Source organism: Lynx rufus, unplaced genomic scaffold, assembly GCF_022079265.1.
Source record: "Lynx rufus isolate CCGP_SWC_20201006 ecotype Redwood Valley unplaced genomic scaffold, mLynRuf1.p SCAF_6, whole genome shotgun sequence".
Taxonomy (NCBI): Eukaryota; Metazoa; Chordata; class Mammalia; order Carnivora; family Felidae; genus Lynx; species Lynx rufus.
The window spans coordinates 44,156,903-44,163,048 of record NW_025814878.1 but is presented as its reverse complement, the minus strand read 5'-3'; positions in this window follow the sequence as shown (position 1 = coordinate 44,163,048).

Below are 6,146 nucleotides of genomic sequence, written 5' to 3'. Positions count from 1 at the left end.
ATATCTTGTTTCCTTGAAAGATACTTCTTGGTTAAATCTCCTTAGTAGGTAGAATATGAAAAGATACTGGCATCTCAGGAGGGAAATCTCAGTGAAATCTTTCAAATGGCAGGATTGTAGGATAGGTTTAACAAATATTTGGAGAACTGGAATCAGAAATTTGTGATAACGGTATGGTCTCCTTCTAAAAGCTTTGAAAAAGAGGATAATAAATGTACTATAGACTATGTAAACTTTAAACTGTCTGAAGTTCTATAAAGAGTATCAAATAATAGGATTTGCTAATAAAAAGTGCAAGCAACATAAAAGCAAAATGGGAGATACTAATGCATAAGCAATGATATATTACTGCAATTTCATCTGTTGTGATTGTCGCAAGTAGTTGCTCACAGATACCATAAATTTGTACACTCTCTAAAAGGTATATAAATTTTTTTTAAAAGATTCAAAGGTGATACTGAGATTCTAATAAAACTTAAACATAGGTACACGAAAATATACCAGGCATAGCTCTTTGGATCGTGCATCATCTCTTCTTGTTGCTATCATCTCGAAATGACCTACTTACAAGGTGTTAGGTACTTCAAAGGATTCTAATCTGTTCTACTTGATTTTCCCAAAACACTTTGATTAAGTCCACTAACATATACCAGCACCCAAGTAGATGAATTTTAACGTAGATAATTAACTATATGGACCACTCATTTTCCTTTAAAGTTAAGATAACAACATTTCAAATGGATATTTACTCATGTCAATAGTCCTACCACATGATCCAAGTAAAGCCATTTTGCTAGTCTCTGCTATACATATTTAATATATATATATATATATGGCATAGAGGTTATGATCACAGGTTCGATGTGCTAGCAAGAATGTTAAAAAAATTGGAACTCTCATATATTGCAGGTGGAAGTGTAATTGATTCAAAATTGTTTGGCTGTATCTACTAAAGCAATTCTACTTCCAGGCACATTCCCAAGAAAAAAATGTCTATACCAAAACACATGTGCAAGATCACAGCAGTTTTATTCAAAATGGCCAGAGACTGAAAAGCAACCCAAATATCCATCAATAGCAAAGTAAAAAAATATGTGGTATATTTACACTATGAAATTGCACACAGCAATGGAAAAGAACAATGGCTGATGCATGCACCAACATGGATGGAAGCCAGATTCATAAGAGTATATACAATTGGATTCCATTTCCATGTGCAAAGTTCCAAAATCAGCAAAAACTTATTGATGGCAAATAGAAGTCAGAGTGCTGAAAGAAGTCTGAATGAGTGGGGAGAGGCACATGGAAACCTCACTGTAGGGTGCTGGAATTGCTGTGTTTTTCAACCTGGAAGGTGATTACATGGGCATGTGCATGTGTGAAAATTCATTGAGCTACACACTTGGGAATAACACATTTCTGTACTTTCCTTTCTTTTTTTTTTTTTTAACTAATTTGAGGGGTGCCTGGGTGGCTAGTCAGTTAAGCGTCTGACTTTGGCTCAGGTCATGATCTCATGGTTCATGAGCTTGAGCGTCATGTTGGGCTGTCTGCTGACAACAGCTCAGAGCCTGGAGCCTGCTTCGGATTCTGTCTCCCTCTCTGCCCCTCCCGTGCTCATGCTCTATCTCTCTCTCACTCAAAAATAAACATTAAAAAAATAATAAATAAATAAACTAATTAGAAACAAGTATAGATTTGCAGCAGGTTGCAAAAACATACGCAGTGAAATCATGCGCATCTATTCTCCAGTGTCCCTCAAATTTAACAACTCATAAAACTATATCAGAATATCAAAACCAAGAGAATGAGATTAGCATAATTGCTGGAGCTTATTCAGATGCCATAGTTTGTACATGTACTCTATTTTTATGTACATAGGTCAATGCAATTTTATTAATGTGTAGCCTGTATAACTACCATCATAATCAAGATAGTGTTACATCACTACAAGATTACCCTGGGCCAGCAATTGATAGCCAAACACCCCTCTCCTTGTTTCCCTGTCTCTAACCCCTGGCAAATACGAATCTGTTCTTCGTCTTTCTAATTATGATACTTTGTGAATGTAGAATAATGGTATAATGCAGTATGTATCTTTTGAGAATGGCTTTTTGCATTCAGCATAATTCCTTGAGATTCTTACAAACTGTGTGTTGCAATAGTTTGTTCCTTTTATTGCAGAGTAGTATTTCATAGTGTTTAACTATTTTATTTAACCATTCACTCATTGGAAGACATTTTGGTAGTTTCCAGTTTTTTACTTGTATAAAGCTGTTATAAACATTCATGTATGAAAATAAGTCTTCATTCTCTGAAGTAAATGTCCAAGGGTGCAATTTCTGAGTTGTATGGTAAGTCCATTTTTGGTTTTGAAATGAACTGCCAAACTATTCCCCAGAGTATCCATACTATTTTAAATTCCCAGTATCAATATATGAGTTATCTAGTTTCTCTTCTTCCTCACCAGCAGTTAGTGTTATCACTATTTTTTATTTTACTCATGTTGATAGGTATGACATTATAATTTTAATGTGCATTCCCCTAATAGCCAATGATGGTGAATATATTTTATGTATTTATTTGTTATGTCTTCTTTGTATATCTTTATATATTTTGTATTTGTATATATATTCTTGTGTATATATTATTTGTGTAATTTATATATATGAAATATATTCTTTATATATTTTGTACCTCAACACAATAGTAAAAAAAAATACCCCTTAAAAGAAGAAAATATTTTAGGCCCTGGAGGCGACTTTGTTAGTATGAATACTACTAACTCTGGTACTTACCAGCTGTGTAACGTTGGGCAAGTTTCTTATCAATGTGTAATAGAGATGTTGTATTTAATATACTCACAGATTAAAAGCATTTAAAACAGTACCTAGTAAATTACCATGACACAGAATATGTTAAGAAAAGTAAAACTTGGGGCACCTAGGTGGCTCAGTCAGTTGGGTCTTGATTTTGGCTCAGGTCATGATCCCAAGGTGGTGAGATCAAGCCCCAAGTTGGGCTCCGTGCTGAGCGTGGAGCCTGCTTGAGATTCCACCCCCCCTCTCTCCCCTTGTGCCCCTCCTCCATTCACTCTGTTTCCTTAAAAAAAAAAGAAGAAGACAAAGAGAAGATCAGGAAAAGCAAAAAGAAAAGAAAAGAGAAAAGCAAAGAAAAGAAGAAAAGAAAAAAGAAAAGAGAAGAAAAATAAAACTTTCCCAAATCCCCTTCTATCTCTTCTTCTTAGCTCACAACATTAAATCCTCACAACAACCTTATAAGGTAGTTCTACATTTTACAGATGAAGACATTAAGCCCTAGAGAGGTCAAGTAATTTGTCCCAGATTAGAAAGCTGTCAGAGGCCAGGCTAAGGAACTGAATCTCAGCCTTCTGCCCCAGTGCTCCTAACCAGTAAGTGATCAAATGGGTGTGGATTTACTTTATTTTCTACTTGGAACCAGTAGCCATTACTTGTTTAAGGATTTTACTTCTGTGATTGTCCCACTTCTCTTGTGTGTCCTCAGTTTCTCCCCACACCTGCATTACTATCATTGATATAGCAACATGCCTCACTTAACATTAGCTCTCTTCTACATGTCTGATGACCTTATGTTCCTCTAACTAGTACCAATTTCTCTCTTCAATCCATAGCAAAACTTTTTGCATGAGTCTTTTATACTTGTGGGGTCCACTTCTTTATTTATTTACTTTTATTTTTTAGAGAAACAGAGAGGTGTGAGCAGGGTACAGGGGCAGAGGGAGAGAGAACCTTAAGTAGGCTCCAGGATGAGCACAGAGCCTGACTGATGTGGGGCTCTATCCTGTAACCTTGGGATCATGACCTGAGCTGAAATCAAGAGTTGGATGCTCAACTGACTGAGCTACCCAGGCACCCCTATACTTGTCCACTTCTAAGTGTCTTTTCCTTTAAGGAACTCTAGGCCTTTTCTCAGTACTCACAAGACAAAGTCTTAGAGTACAGGCTCTCAACATGCTATCAAAGTCATAGCAATCTTTCTCTTTCTCAACCATTTATACTATTAGCTTCCTTCTTTCTCTAAACAGCTTTTCCCTTTACTTTCCATTAGAACAAAGTTATCTAATTCTCCACAACCCCTTGACTACTGCTTTTCAATCTCCCTACCCCAATGTTTTAAGAAAAGCATGGTTATGTCTCACTTAGTTCTTGTCTTTCTGCTCCTTTCTGGACATGCCCTTTTCCCTAGATAGGCTCATTCAGACCTATGGATTCAAAGATTTTAAAATATATATCTCCAGCTAAAACACCTTTACTGAGATCTTGAATTGTATGTTCAACTTGATATCTGTACCTAAATATTGGATTAGCATTTCAACTTTGAAATTATTGTTCAAACTGGTCACTTGATTACCGTCTGCTCCATGCACCAAACCTACCCCTCCCCTAAGCATTCAGAACTTAGCTAATGATGCTAAGCCAAAAACTTACAAGTTATTTTTGATTCTTCTCTCTTTCATTACGCTTATACCACCTCTCAACAATATCTATTGGCTACTTTCTAAGAAAGCCAGAGACACTAAATCAAATCGCAGATTAGAATCTCCATTGCTAACACACTAATCCTTGACATTCTGTAACATCTTCTGTTCTTGCTTTTCCGCTTACCTCTTGAAGTGACCATGTTAAAGAATAAATCAGAGTATAGATCAGATTATATTATATACTTGATTAAAACTCTCCAGTGACTTCCCATTGCATTTAAATTAAATCAAAACCCCTATCAACAAAAGACTTATTATCCAAAAAGCCTTATGTGAACTGACCCCTCCCATCTCTCTGAATTTAACTTCTCTACTTTCCCTATTTTTTTTTTTTATATATGAGGTTTATTGACAAATTGGTTTCCATACAACACCCAGTGCTCATCCCAAAAGGTGCCCTCCTCAATACCCATCACCCACCCGCCCCTCCCTCCCACCCCCCATCAACCCTCAGTTTGTTCTCAGTTTTTAACAGTCTCTTATGCTTTGGCTCTCTCCCACTCTAACGTCCTTTTTTTTTTTTTTTTTCCTTCCCCTCCCCCATGGGTTCCTGTTAAGTTTCTCTACTTTCCCTATTTTTCTCAACTCTGTAGCCGCGGAGGCCTTCTAGATGTTCCGTAAGTATGCCCAACCTTTTTCTGCCTGGAGTTCTCCTGCTCCAGACATTTTCATGACTATTTTCCAGTCTCCACTCAAATTTCTGCCCTTCAAAGATGTTTTCTCTTACCACTGTAGTCAAAGTAACTGTCTATAACTTCGTAATACTCTCTGCATTTATAGTCTCTTCATAGCCCTTACTACTTTAAGTTAAATTGTAGTATTCGATTGCTAGGTTTTATATTTGTTGTCTGTCTCACTAACCTGTCTCACCCGTCCCCTAAAGAAAGTGATTTTCAAAGTTGTGAAGGCTTTTGTTCACTACTCAGTGCCCAATGTCCATAATTTGTGTGGCATTTAAAATAGATACCCCTTAATCTCAAATACTTAGGAACAGTCTTTGGTAAATTAATTTTTAAAAAGTCTATAAAGCCAGAAAACATATGAAATACACACACCAAAACAATTTGAAAAATGTGCACTCATGTTCTTTTTACACATGGGTGAGTCTTTGGGTGTGGATATAGTGACTAGAGTTCCCACATGAAGCAGTGTCTGTGGGGTTACCAGACAATTAAGAGTGAGCAAGTAGTTAAAGACACTTGTGAAGCCTTCTGGATGCTGACTTGTTCAAAATTTGTATAGTATTTTCTTCTAGGTTTTACAGCTGTCTAATCAAAGTTGATTTAACATTTATTTCAGTAGCAACTCATTTTAATATTAATATTTCTAAAACTTTTAGCTTAATTTTCATAGAAGTAACAAGTTTATTCCATTTGTTGCTCATATGTCATTGATTTAACGTGACATTAATTGGGTTATTGTGACACTAATCATATAATTATAATAACAAGTACAGTTCCCATAAACAGATTTGGGCACAATTTGGGTGCTACTTAGTAACTAACCCACTGGGGAAAGAGCTGCATCCTTTTATAACTTTCTTGAGCCTTTAGCTTATAGTTAAATAACCTGAAAACAGGCTGGGCCATTTTGGTTGATAAGGTTAATCAATAAAATCTTATTA